Raw genomic sequence first — 15,214 nt, 5'->3', positions numbered from 1 at the left:
AACCTGGCCGAGCCTTTCATCATCCCACTGAGCCCTCCACACGCCGGGCACACAGAACCACAGCCGCCCAGGGCCCTCCTCACACCCCCGCCTGCTTCTAGGGAGGGGGGATTTTTGGTTTCACTTTCCTATTTAATAATTAAGATATATTTGTTTCAGGTAAACATAAGCACCCATATACATAGCCATATTTTAATCTTTTTAAATTATACTGATTTATTTATGATCAACTTGCAGATAAAGACTTTTTGTTTCATTTGTTAAAGTTTGAACATTTGTTAACATTGTTAAGCTTCATTCCCTTTCTTTTCCTACTTTTCTAAGTGAGTTACTCTCATCAGAATCAGACACATGGTAACTGGTTCCTTTCACCAGCTTATTGAAGCTGTCTAAAATACATCTTCTGCGCATTCCAGCGAGTACTCCAGCACTGGCGCTGAGGAATTGCTGAGGAACAGTTTTGCACAGCATTTCCCCGTCACCTCCCAGGGAGGCAGAGTCGGCAAGGATGCCAGGAGGTGTTTCCAGGACAATCGTGGGCCCTACTATTGTAGAATTCATGCCTGCTCCCTGTGCAGAAAGCTTGTGAAGTACAAAAATATGCAAGCACCATACCTAACAGCATCTCATCCCCACACGCATGTGCTGACAGCAGCTGGGTACATTTTACTTTCTCACTATAGCATCTACCTGTTTTTTAAACAAAATAACATCAACTACATATTCTTTCCTAATAATTTAATATACTTCTATCTGTAGTATTTGTAGAAAATGTTCATCTAGCTTGGTTTTTTTCTTAACCTTTTATTTTTATTTTTTGTTAGTTGTAGGGCTTAAATTCAGAGCCTGGGTGCTGAGCCTCTTTTTGTTCCAGGCCAGCACAGTACCACTTGAGCCACCGTGCCACGTCTGGTTTTCTACTGGTTAACTGAAGATTAGTCTCATGTGGACTTTTCTGCCAAACTGGCTTTGAACCTCAGTCCTCAGATTTCAGCCTCCTGAATAGCTAGGATTACAGGCATGAGCCATACGTACCCAGCTCTTTTAATGTTCGATATTCAAATAAATTTGTCTATAAAAATTAAACAGCTGTAATTTTGGATTTTTGTATTACTTTATGCTTAGAAAAAATTTCCTGAAATTCAGCTTGTCACATAAGTATTTTCTAGTGATAAAAACACATATTCTTTATCTTACAAATATAAGAAAGTGATATATACATAGAAGAAAATTTAGAAAATACAGAACACAGATCAGCAGTGATCCCAGAATCAAAGACAGACGTTGGAAGGCCTTGGTTATACTTTTTGAGACTTTTAAAATACATATGCATATGCACATCATACACAAATATACACATACGTACAATGTACACATGAGCATGCACACATACACAAATCTGTACCTTATATTGTATTGTCTGTTTTTACATGGACAGTAACTGATTTACTAACTCTATTGTTGGGCATTTGGGTTGCTTTCAACTGTTCTTTTCTTTAAAAAAAAATGCCATAATGATTGCCATGGTCTAAAGGGAAAGGGTTCTGAGGTACCTATGTCAGTTGCTCCCACCTATAATCCTAGCTACACAATAAGCCAATAGGCTGAGGTCTGAATATAGATGTTCAAAGCCAACACCAGCAGAAAAGTCCATGAGACTTTTATCCCCAATTAACCACTACAATGCTGGAAATGGAGCTGTGGCTTAAGTGGCAGGGTGCTAGCCTTGAGTACAAATGCTTAGTGACAGTGCACAGGCCCACAGTTCCCCAAGACTACCATTTTTTTTTAAAGCCCTAAATGCAGTCATATATTTTGTGAACTCTGGGCCTGGGTGCTGTCTGAGCTCTTCTTCAGCTGCAGGCTACCACCCTACCCTTGAGCCACAGCCCCACTTCCTGTTTTCTAGTGGTTAACTGGAGATAAAAACTCTCAGGTTCTTTAGTTCCTAGGTTGGCTCTGAACCATGATCCTCAGATCTCAGCCTCCTGAGTAACTCGGATTACAGGTGTGAGCAGAAAGAAATGTGCTCATTATCTGACTTATGTAACTGTAACCCCTCTGTATATCACCTTTATAATAACAATAAAAATATTTTTAGGTATTATGAACATTAAAGACTTTTGCCTGCCAGGCACTGGTGGCTTACACCTGTAACCCTAGCTACTCAGCACTCTGGCCCAGAGTTCATGCCCTACAATTGGCAAAAGAAGAAAAAAATACCTTTGCCCTTTTCCTACCACATGTTTTGGTTTTTGAAATACTGAAGACTGAACTCGGATCATCAAGCTTTCTGGGCAAACCCTCACTTCTTGACCCCTCAGTTGTTTTGCTTTTACTTTGGCAGTGTCCTCAGGCTAACGTTGTCTAGGCTGCCCTTGAATGTCAATCCCCTACCTCCATCCCCTGCATAGGGGGATTACAGGCCTGTGCCACTATGCATGGTTTTAATGTCAATATGGAGGTGCCATCACTTAGCTGTTACATGATGGCACTTTGTCTTACCAACTTTTGAACTTGGAAGATGGTACTCTGTCTTAAAAACCTAGTGATCTTTCAGCACTAGATTTGGAATCATGACTGCAAGGACGACCCCAAAAACACTGGTTACATTTTCTATTACCAGCGCACAGCTTCTTGCAACAGACCCTCTGACCTCCACCACTTCTGCAGCAAACACCCAGGAGCTGTCACCTGCAGACTCACTACTCTCCACAGACTCAGTCATACACCAACCTTTTTTTGGCAACACACCAGCCTTACTAGGGCAAAAGTGTGCAAACACTCCACTCGACACAGCGGGTACACTGCAGGGGCACACCTGGTACCCATGGTCAGCCTAGGTGCACCTAACACAAGATGACCTTCCTTCACAGCCCCGTCACCCTCTCAGAAGCTGGGCTCTAGATTCAATAGTGGCTCTAACATCACTTTGCTCTTACACTAGTGTCATATTTTTTAATTTCTTAGCATTCTAGAACGTTTTGACATGAGTACCATGGCCCTGAACTAAAAAATTGCCAGCTACTCTTACACGACTTATGTCCTTGTGACATGTAGATGTGTTAAATTTTTTCAAAAACTGAATGTGACTGCCGCAGAATGTCTTATAAAAATTAAGTATAAAACATAAGTAGCTGACATCACTGGGAGTAGCAGAGTAAATACCAGCTAACAGCTCTTCTCACCACAAAAATGAACGAACATATTAAGTGGAAATAATCAAGAGTTGCAGGAATCCAAGGGTCATTTGGTCAAGGAGAACTGGTTCTTGGTAAGAACAGTGAATGTGGTAGTGTTTTAACTTACCCTAGTCCCATCCCCCTTCTCAAAGTCTCAGGAGCAGGAGCCAGTAGCCAGCTGCAGGAGGGCGGTGCTAGGTCCTCCACAGTGAAAACACCTGCATTTGAAAAAGAAGGAGCTCAACTGAGTAAGTTTCAAAATTAGAAAACAACTGAGTAAGTTTCAAAATTAGAAAACAAGAGAAAACAAAACTCAAAACAAGGAGAAGGAATAAAATAGCCAACACTACAGCAAAAATAAATGAGAATATGGAAAACCAAATCTAAAAGTTGGAAAACCAAATCCAAAAGTTGGATTCACTAACAAACTTTTCCCTCAACTGACAAAAAAGAAGACTCAAATTACAAGAATAATTAAGAGAATATCATTACCAAAATTATATAAGAAAGAATTTTAAGGAAACACAATTTTATATTAGCAAATAAACTAGATAAAATGAACCAATTCCTGCAAATGAATAATCTGCAGAAAATGCCCCAAGAAAAAAATAGAAAAATCTCATTTAACTGAAAACAAGAGACTGAGTTCATAATCTACACAAGCTTCCAGCAAGGTACCTGTGGCTCATTCCTAAAATCCTAACTACTCAGGAAGATGAGATCTGAGGCTTGCGGTTTGAAGCGAACCTGTGCAGAAAAGTCTTGGAGACTCTTATCTCCAATAACCACCAGAAAACCAGAAATGGTGCTGTGGCTCAACATGGTAAGAGTGCTAACCGTGAGCAGGAAAAACTCAGGGACGACACCCAGGTCCCGAGGTCAAGCCCCATGACTGGCGCTAAAAATATCTAATTAATAAAACAACAATTTCGTACAGGAAAAGTGGTTTTACTGATAAAATCTGCCAAATATTTAAAGAAGAATGGACACCAGTCCTTCACTAACTCTTCCAAAAGACAACAAGGAAAGCATACATCACATCTATAAGGACAAAAGTACTCTAAGAGCAAAGCCAGATAATGACTTCACAGTATCTTTTAGAAACATAGACATAAAACTTTACAACAAAATACTAGCAAATCTAATCCAGAAACATAAAAATAATTGCATACCATGTCCAAGTGAAATTTGGCTTCAAACATAAAGTTGGTACAACATTCAAAAGCAAATCTACTAGGGCCTGGGAGTGTGGCCTAGTGGTAGAGTGTTTGCCCAGCATGCACGAAGCCCCGGGGGTTCAATTCCTCGGTACCACATACACAGAAAAAGCCAGAAGTGGTGCTGTGGCTCAAGTGGTAGAACTGTAGCCTTGAGAAAACCCATAGACAGTGCTTAGGCCCTGAGTTCAAGCCCCAGGACTGGCAAAAAAAAAATCTATTAATGCACTGGACATGCCTTACAGTCATGTGTTTTGCTTTTGCCTTTCAAGTGCTAGGACTAGAGTATATGTCATATACTTAGTTAGCAGACAAACTGTCCTTGCTAAGAGCTTGGGGATATCACTCAGAAGTAGAGCATTTTGCTAGCATAGACAAGATCCTGGGTTCAATACCTACCACACCTCAAAAAAATCAATCCTATATATCTTATTATAGGATAATAGTATATCCTATTAATGGAATAAAAGTCAGATGGTTCTGTTTCCTATTTCACAAATTTCCATTCTGAACCTTACTTTTTACTGCTTCCTGTTCTTTCTTTCTTTCTTTCTTTCTTTCTTTCTTTCTTTCTTTCTTTCTTTCTTTCTTTTGTGGGTCATGGGGCTTAATCTCGGCCTGGGCGCTGTCCCTGAGCTCTATAGATCAAGGCTACCACTCTACCCCTGGGCCTGGGTGTTATCCCTGAGCTCTTCAGCACAAGGCTACCGCCCTACCCTTGAGCAAGCCCCCAATTCCAGTTTTCTGGAGGTTAATTGGAGATCAAAGTCTCAGGTTCTTTTGTGCCAGGGCTGGCTTTGAACCTTGATCCTCAGATCTCAGCCTCCTGAGTAGCTAGTGTTACAGGTGTGAGCCATCACACCTGGCTTCCTATAGTTTCTTAACTTGGAAACATGATTTTCAGCCTTTGTTATTTGTCAAATGCATATAAATTCCCTCCACAAGTGATTTATATCTTTAAGCGTTATCAACTATAGGTATTTCTACTGTGACTTCAGCTTTAATTCTCATGATTTTTAGTGTTTTTCCCTCCATATGTGGTAGATTACAGGTGTATATGAGTACACTAGGCTTCTGAGTTAATTGTTTTAAATAGAAAACAGTCTGAAAATTTTTGAGATTTACTTTACAAGCAAACACAAAGATAGTTTTGAAAAACACTTCACATTTTAAGAGAATTCATTTGACTGCATTTTTTTTTTGCTAGTGCTTGGGCTTGAACTCAGAGCTTAGGCACTGTCCCTTGGACACTTTTCTCAAGGCTAGAGCTCTGCCACTTGAGCCATAGCGCCACTTCCGGCTTTTTCTGTATATGTTGTATGGAGGAATAGAACCTGAGGCTTCATGCATGCTAGGTGAGCACTCTACCAACTAAGCTATGCTCCCAGCCCATAGCTGCATTTTTTAATAACCAAGAGACAGGGCTTGAATAGGTATCATTAAAATCTTTTACTCGTGTGTGTAAATGTGATCTATCAATTACTAAAAAAAAAAAGCACATTAAGATAGCTCATATGAAAAAAGTTAGCTTGTGTGAATATTGATTTATCAATTTCTCCTTGAAAGTCAGCCAATTTTACTCTCTAAAGTGTATATGTACATATATTCTTTACTGCCTAAAGTATATGTTTGTATCTAATAACTAACCCTCTGAATATGCAGAAAAATGTTTTTCATTCTAATGGAACAGTGGTTCCATTAGATTAGAATGGAGCTAAGCAAGGAGCAGAGATATGCACATGCAGTCCCATCTACTTGGAAGACCGAGGAAAGTGTATAGGAGTTCTGGGAAACATGGTAGCACTACCTAAAAAAACAAGAACAAAAAGTAGATTACAATACAGCCAAAAGATCACAAGGTGGCAGCCATGAAGACATGGCGCAACAGCTTGGGCATGTGAGTGTGCGTGTGTTTTGATGCTGGTGTAACAAACCTACGCTTGCCGGTACTCAGCATTTCATGGTGATCATAAGACTACGTGGCCTGTTTCTATATTCATTTTACTATAGTTTTTTTTATAATTTTGAGTATATACTTCTTGGAATGTGAAATAAACTGTAAAGCAGCTTTGGCGGCACTCCCACCAAGAGGGGACAGCTCCACAAGTTACTGGCCCTGAAGGCAAGACAGCAGTGACATTAGTGACTGTGACCCTGTAGTCTCAGGCTAATGACATGGTTATGTCTTGGCTTTTTGTGGTAAGCTTTTGCTAAAAACAAAGAACAGGGACAGCCCCAAGAGAGAGACATAGAGGCACAACTAAGAACAACTCAAGGGCAACGGCAGAGCCCCGGGACCATGTATGAAGCCATAACACTACAGGAACACAAAGAACAAAGACTACCAATAGTCCATCATCCCACCATCCCAACCCCCACACTGAAACCAAGGAAGAACAAAACCAGCTCTGACCAAGTGGCTCTGTGTCTGTGCCTCTCACCCACTGCTACCTGGAATGAGGCCCCTCTGAAAGCTGATACCACATGCAAAAGTGGAGGTGTGTGGAGGAGACAGTAAAGTTGGCTCCTCTTCATGGGAGGTCTTAAAGTACCTAGTGCTGCAGACAAGACCAAGAGTCCCCAAGATAGGACTCTGCCTGTGGCCAAAGGGCAGCTCAAACCTACAAACCCAAGTAGAGATAACGGCCTCAGGCCCCTAATGCATCTCCTCACTGTCATCCTCTCTGGATCCACAGAGATGAGGCAGGATGCATGCAACAAAGGAAGAAGAGGGATACATGCCTGGCATACGATCCTAGCTCCAGTCACACAGAATGGGTCCTCCAACAGGCAGCAGAACCAGGCATCACAGAGTGACGGAGTGAGTGCTTTTTCACAGAGCTTACACCATTTGAGGAGGGAGGGAATCAGTTAGGAATACCTTGATTCAAGGTAAAGGAGAGATTTTTCTCTGCTTTCATAAGGTTTCATCAGTGCAAAAGATAATGGCTTCCACTCAGGTAAAGCAGAATGCTAAGCAAAATACTGCATGGATCGCAAGAAGACATAGGCATGGGCCACGTGTGCTACAGTGGGCGTGCAGTCTGCACGAGGGCATGCCTGACAAGAGAAAAGCAAGAGTAAGGTCAAAGGCACAGCTCAGCATGGTGGAAGCACAGACCAGAGATGTGGTCAGTGGACTAGTAGTCAATCCAGAGATCAGAGGCCTCGGGTCAGGTAGACTGGGCCAGGACAGCCTCTAAGCAGTGATCAAATGCTGAAATCCAGACTAGACTACTACTGGAAGTCAAGAGGATACATTTACCCTAACATTCCCATGTGGTCATAGAAGGTGATAACCTGTGTAGTTCACCAAAGAGCAGAAATAGCTTCCCATAAACTATGCAAAAGAAATGACCTCTCTAGAAATATATTACACTAAGAATTCAAAAGCAGTACAAACTAACAAGCTGCTAACCACAATTCAATGTTTACATTATCATTGGGAGACAGAGCTATGTAGAGAAGAGAAAGGTCTAAGAGAGTCAGCTTTTCAAGCTGGTTCGCCAGATAAAAAACCAACACAAAGCCAGGTACCAGCAGCTCAATCTTAGCTATTAGGAGACTGAGAGCTGAAATCAGGATCTGAAGCCAACACAGGGTAAGAAAGTCCTCGGGACTCCGAGCTCTAATTAACCACCACAAAGTTGGAAATGGAAGTATGGCTTAAATGTTTGAGTGCCTATCTTGAATGACAAAGCATTGACAATGACAAATGACAGTGCTCAGGCTCTAAGTTCAAGCCAAGTACTGGCATACATGCATACATGTACACGTGCACTCACACACACACACACACACACACACACACACACACACACACACACACACACGTTCACATGCACACAAAACCCCATCAAGTCAGATAGCTGCACATTAATAAAATGATGGAGAGATACTGCAGCATACTAAATAGAACTGCTAAAATGCAAAATCCTGAAAATAGCTAATGCTGTCAAGAATGTAGGAAATCTCTCTTATCACCAACAGAGGGCAGGGTACAAAATGTTGAAGACATTCTGGAAGCTGGTTAGATAGTTCCTTATAAACCAAACATGCTACCATCACAGACCCTGAAACTGCTCCCTGGTATCTACTCAGAGTTGAAAACATATCCATAGATCTACACATAAATGTCTATAGAAGCTTTATTTAGATTGTCAAAATTGAAAGCAACCAACACATCTTTCAAAAGGTAAATGGGTAAGCAAACTGATGTTATTGTTATATTCACAGGATTAAATATTATACAAGAAATGAGTTATCAAGCTATGAAGACACATGTGAATCATAAATGCGTATCACTAATAAAATCCAGTGCTGGGAATGTGGCTTAGTAGGACAGTGCTTGCCTAGCATGTATGAAGCCTTGGGTTTGATTCCTCAGTACCATATACACAGAAAAGGCCAGAGGTGGTGGTGTGGTTCAAGTGATAGAGTGCTAGCCTTGAGCAAAAGAAGCTCAAGAACAATGCTCAAGCCCTGAGTTCAAGTCCCAGGACTGGCAAAAAAAAAATTAAAAAAGCTAGATGTCTTTTCCAGAACGTTGGATAGCTGGAACGATAACAACAGAATTAGCAAAGACATGAATGTTATCTCAGGTACTCAGGTACTCAGGGAATGTGGAAGAGGCGGCTCACAGAGGGCTTCAGAGCAGTAAAACTACTCTGACACTGTAATGATACTTATAAGACATGAAGCAAAAAATACAGAATTTATATCACAAATGATATAAAAAGCCTAATATGTACATATATATAGATACACACACACACACAGATGTGAATGTGTGTGTGAGATTTATGGTCTAAGAGGTTGAGAGAATCCAAAGATGAGATGTAGAAATGTAACAACACAGTCTAAATGCACTAAGAGTATATTAATCAGCTCACTAAAAGGGTAGGAGTTAGGGTGGCACAACTACACGTAAGCACTTCACTCCGGCTGGACAAGCTGTCTCCCAGGACATAGGAGTTAACAAATGTGACAATGCTGTGCATGCCCAATGGAACTGAACAATTAAGGATATGGGTAGTGTTATTCCCATGCAGGTGGGCATACTGTTGAATTCAAGGATTATACATACAGGAAAGGAGTATACAAGGACCCAGGTAGCAACTAGAAATGTCAGTATACACTACTGCTTATCTTGCTGTACACACAAATGGCTGTGTATGTATACACATATTAGTATATACATATACTTCCTTTGCTCTGTTAGCCAAGCGAACTCAAAGGAACAGGACCCCCACAGCAAGAAGTAGGGTCAGCACTCAGATACTGGTTTTAGATTACTTACTTGCTGACAAAAGGAACCAGGATTCCCTGGAGACATGACTGATCCTCAGACAGGGCAAGAAATTCACAGTGAGCCTAGAGTACTATGTAGTGCTCCATTGGGGAAAAAAAAAAAAAGGAAAGGGGCTGGGAGTGTGGCCTAGTGGTAGAGTGCTTGCCTAGCACGCATGAAAACCTGGGTCTAATTCCTGAGTACCATATAAAAAAAAAAAAAGGTGGAAGTGGTGTTGTGGCTCAAGTGGTAGAGCTCTAGCCTTGAGAAAAGTCCAAGGACAGTGCTCAGGCCCTGAGCTCAAGCACCACAACTGGCAAAAAAAAAAAAAAGGAAAGAAGCTATTTGAAAAACAGTAATTGTAAATATTTTTCTTTTCCTTAATACTATCACTCTATTCCTTCTCCTAGTACTGGCAAAGGCATGTGTAGAGTAATCTAGACAGTCCAAATTGGCAGGAAATAAATTATGTGTCATTTGAGGCACCAAGCTATATTTAAGACTTTCTCTCTTGATACGAGAATGGAATGGGCTTGTTCATTACAGAAGCAGAACAAAAGTGTCAGTTTCTCAATCTGAACAGCCAGCTTGGAACACTGAATATTATAGAAGGAAGTCTCTCCATTCTGAACACCAGAAGACTCTTCCACCTGGTGGATCACTGCCTAGCAGCATGGAGGCTTCCTACATGCTCTGAGGCTCCTCACACCAACTCAAGAAGGGGACAACTGCTTCCATTTTATAGGCTTGGAAACTAAAGCCCAGAGAGGTTACATGGTCTGTCCAAATGCTCCAACAGCTAGCAAGCAAGGGAAATTTGCTTTCCAGGCTGGGATCCAGACCAGCTTCTCTGGATCCTTCTGTCTAGCCACATGTGGCCAGGGCTAAGTGCACAGGGCAGCTGCAAGGACCCCTCCAGCCATGTGAAGAGCAGAGCACGGAGCTCTCTTGACAGTGAACACGGTGACTAGTGAAAAGGCTCCCCTGGGGAACAAAGGATCATTCCTACACGGAGACTGGGAGGTATTTATATGAATCTGGGCCCTGAAACAAAGCCAGGGCTTAAAAGCCTCCTGGAGGCCCATGAGTCATGTCATCAATATGCATTAGCCTTGGACAGTACTTCCCTGAAGTGTTCCGGAGACTCTGCTGGATTAACCCTTCTGTATCACACCCTCCTCCTTCCACATGCTGAAGCTGGAGGCTTTTCTTATCCTAGTTAAATGAGATACTGACTTTTTAAACCTCATTCGGTAAACTTTATTTCCTAAACAAAATGTCAGCTTCCAAAAGTCCTCCAGTGCTCAAACCTCAGGCAGCAAAAGCAGTGGTGGTATCCTCCACGGCTTTGGACCAGCATAGGATCCCAAGTTTGTCCCAGAGTTTTACAAGTCATCTGATCCGCTGCAGACTCCCTCTGCTGCCCCTTCTGCCAGATCTCATCCCATAAGGTGACCCAGACTCTGGGATGTCTTCAGAGCATCCAGGGAACCATCTGTGCTCTTGGTAAGGTGATCCACTGCAATCTACACACACACACACACACACACTAAATCACACACACACACACTAAATCACACACACTAACACACACACACACACTAAATCACACACACACACTAACACACACACTAAATCACACACACACACTAAATCACACACACACACTAAATCACACACACACACTAAATCACACACACACTAACACACACACTAACACACACACAAACACACACACACAAACACACACACACACACTAAATCACACACACACAAACACACACACTCTAAATATGCTTCTTTTCCACAGGAGAAGCCTAAATTTCTTTCCAGATCAGTCCTCCCTGGTGTGCATGTACAGCCCCAGGAGGGAGCATGGAGGGTGAGCTAAGCAGAGCCTCTGAGTGGAAGTGATCATCCCTGAAGCTACCGCTTCACTCACTGATGAATAGAGTGAGGGCTTTACCATAGAAAAGTCTGGGATGAAATTTGATTCCAATAAGATAACCCAAAGAGAGCACTCCAGCCATTCTAAACCTCACTGTGCATCTCACTGGGAGGGACCAGAGCTCATGGCTTCAGGAGCCATCTGGAGACAACACAAGGTCTTGACTCTGGGCCTAGCAGATGGCTCCACACACAACCCTGTTTCACCTGCACACGCCAGTGACAGCCACATCTTCCCCACGCCCAAGAGTCTGGCAACAGGCAGGAAATATGTAAGGAAGCACTAGCTCCAGGACCATCTCCATTTGGATGTGTGCTCCTAATAACACAAGCTATTTGTGGCAGTCACCCTGGGTCAATCTCCTTACCCTCTCCATGCGTGGGGGAGGGGCGACACACAGACTGGCCCAAAGCCTCTGGGTAGAGCAGAGTTGCTCACTGAAAGTGCAGCCACTAACCCCTCACTCCTACTGGGTTGGGATCTGTATCTAAAACCCCAGAAAATCTATGCAGTATACATGAATGGAGGTGGGTCTCAGGCCTAGGGCACATATGATGCGCCTGCCACAGCCTGGTGGCCATCAGACTTCCTGTGCTGTCTTACCAGCCTCCCTCTACACAGGCTTGTGAACTGATGGAAACTGCAGAGGTAAATACTGACTTGGTTTTGATAAGCAATCAGCAAGGATGAACATTCTTCTGGAATCACAACATATCAAACTGAAGGAGAGAATAGGGATTCATAGGAAGTGGCACGTTTCCCCAGAGAGGGACACCTGGACACCTCCACCTAGTAGAAGCTTAACGTGAGCTTCCAGAGGCCTCCACATACCACTCAGAGTTTATGCTCACTAGACCAGCACTTGCTTATTAAACCAAAACCTCCCTCATTCTATAGCCTTTACAGGATGGGGGGGGGAGGAAAGGGGAGGGAAAGGACGAGAAGGGAAGGGAGGAGAGGTAGAGATGGAGAACAGTATCACTAAAGAGGTGATAGAGAAGGACAAGGAAGAAGGAAGTATGCAGAGTGGCCAGGAGAGGAAGCCTGCATCATCAGCAGATTGAGCATTCAGGCAAGGAGACAGTACCGATGAGACACTGCAATCCTGAGAAGACTGGATCTGGAAAGAGTGAAGCCCTAGAGACTCAACCTGTGCAGGTTCAGGGCCACAGGCAGATGCCCCCCGGGGAGCTCTCCTGTGCAGTCCAGGATGAGAAAAGTCTTGTTTCAACACATTGCATCTGGTGAACTTGAGGCAACAAAGGGGATTTTCTAAACCCCCAATATGTTAGAAACTCGGTACCTAAATTCTGGGAGTCTGTAAGGCAGGTGGAATCCTTCTCTAAGACTGAATTTCACAGTGAAATCAATGCACACGTACCAGCGTGACCCACCCCATGGCTGCACATGCTCCGTTCTCACCTCCAGCTGGACTGGGCTAGAGAGCACGGAAGCAAGGCCAACACTTCAGCTCTGCCTACAGGGCTTAGGGCAGGGTCAGTAAAACATGGCTCACAGATCATTTCTGTGCAGCTTATAAATGCAAGCAACGGAGGAGGAAAGCCAGTGGCTTACGCCTGTCATCCCAGCCACTCAGGAGGCTGAGGTCTGAGGATTGCAGTTCAAAGTCAGCCCAGGCAAAGTCTCTGTGAGACTCTTATCTCCAATTCACCACTCAAAAACTGGAAGTAGGGGCTGGGAGTTTGGCCTAGTGGTAGAGTGCTTGCCTAGCATGCACAAAGACCGGGTTCAATTCCTCGGTACCCCACATACATAGCAAAAAGCCAGAAGTGGTGCTGAGGCTCAAGTGGTAGAGCTCTAGCCTTGTGAAAGCCCAAGGACAGTGCTCAAGCCCTGAGCCCAAGCCCAGGACTGGCAAAAAAAAAAAAACTGGAAGTAGAGCTGTGACTCAAGGTGGTAGAGTGCTAGCCTTAAGCAAAAGAGCTCAGGGACCGAGTCCAGGCCCCACAACCCACCAAAATAAATAAATAAAATGGAGGAGGAAAAAAAGTAAAACCACATGCTGCATGAAAACAACCTCAGATCCATGGCTCCTGGAAGCCACAGGTCCCTGGATGTCTCCAGCAGGGGCCCACCCTACTGAACACTCTTCTGCCAACTCACAGACAAAAGACGTCATGAAATGTCTCAAGTTTAGTAAAGCCAGGTAGAAGCAAGCTGTTCATCCTAAAAATCTCAAGAAAAATCTCAGCCACTAACTGCTTAGTCCCTAAGGGAAAAACTAGAACCACTTGTTTCGACATACACAGAGAAGGACCAGACTAGTGCAGCTCGGGAGAAACAGCAGTCTTGTGAGACCTCTCAGCAGGGTGAGAGGCTTGGACTGTGCCCCTTCCTTGGGGGTCACTCAGTACTGCACCCTAGTGTTCAGTATGAGTCCTGAAATCATACTGCAAGAAAGCCGTACTAGTGAAGTAGGAGCCCTTAACTGACAATGGTCCCAGAACAGGCACGAAGACGGCATCCCTGTTTTGGACCCAGCAGCCATGTTCACAGCTCACCAGAGTCTGGGCTACATGGGAAATACTCATAGGAAGGAGCCATACTGAGAAGCAGCAGACCAGGACCTGTGGCCATGCATACTCATGCTGAGCCCAGCACACTACTGTGTGCGCGTGGAAGAGCCGCTGTGCCAGTCAGTGGTGAACCCCTCCTGAGAAATTCTCGTCACACTTCAAGTCAAAAAGGGAGGCACCCTCACCTAAGACAGCTCCGTGGAGGTTAAGTAGAGACCAGGCTCCAGAAATCAAAGGAGAGCCAGTTAGCTTCAAAATCAATGGCCATAACGTAGTCAGCAGACAGCAGAGCTCTGTGCCGTACACCTGCACTATGTCACTTTGTCACATCACTCTGGAGGTCATTTGGCTCACAAAATTGATTTAGGAGAGATTATTCAATTCCATTTTACATTTCATGTTCTGGAACTCTGCCAGCAGCCACGGTGGCCATCCCCGAGGTCAGGAAGCCATGGACAAGGCGCTCTTCTGCTGTTGTAAATGGAGCTCCATATTCCCTTTATGAATTTCCTGTCAATCTTCAAATTACCTCAAATACGATTGCCCTTCACTTACGCAGAGTTTTGTGTCTCCATGTCTGCCTCCTTCCCATATCCCATTACCTCCCGGTGGCACACAGTACTCCCTTGGAGCCCTTCATGGCGCCTGTGACAACAGACGGGGACGGGTGGGAGGGGCCCTGGCAGCCTCTTGGCTATAGCCAGTTATCCACCCATAGCAGACCCAGCTACTGTCTTCCTCTTTCAAAATTTCTGCTTTCTCCCACTTTCTCCATGAACCCATCTGTCTCTCGAGTCTTTTCTGCAGCAACAATGAACTATTCATCTACAAGGGTTCTAGTCAGGCTCTGCCTCTCTGAACCAAAGTGTCCTTCACCTGGATACCCACAATTCCACACAACCCAGGCTTCAATGTCCCTTAAAGCCACCTCCAGTATCTGACACAATCATCACTACTGTTACTATATACCACCAGCCCTGCCCGGACTTCTCAATCAGCCTCTCCTGATGGAAGCCCATCCCAGGTCCTCATCTGTGTAT

General features: G+C 43.8%; 1 protein-coding gene across 13 annotated transcripts in view; it reads right to left on the bottom strand.

The window, feature by feature from the left end:
• Pcbp3 (poly(rC) binding protein 3) overlaps positions 1-15,214 on the bottom strand; it is a 180,679-nt gene that overhangs the window by 127,797 nt on the left and 37,668 nt on the right. For 12 of the 13 annotated variants that reach the window (XM_090350672.1, XM_090350707.1, XM_090350690.1 and 9 more), the window contains exon 2: positions 3,310-3,400. The exons of the other annotated variant lie outside the window; for it this stretch is intronic. The gene's annotated coding sequence lies outside the window, so the exon portion shown is untranslated. The remainder of the gene's footprint in view (positions 1-3,309; positions 3,401-15,214) is intronic. 13 annotated transcript variants of the gene reach the window in all.

Source organism: Megascapheus bottae, chromosome 1, assembly GCF_031878675.1.
Source record: "Megascapheus bottae isolate mThoBot1 chromosome 1, mThoBot2.hap1, whole genome shotgun sequence".
NCBI classification, from domain to species: domain Eukaryota; kingdom Metazoa; phylum Chordata; class Mammalia; order Rodentia; family Geomyidae; genus Megascapheus; species Megascapheus bottae.
The sequence above is the reverse complement of the archived record's forward strand: the minus strand, read 5'-3'. Positions and strand labels throughout refer to the sequence as shown.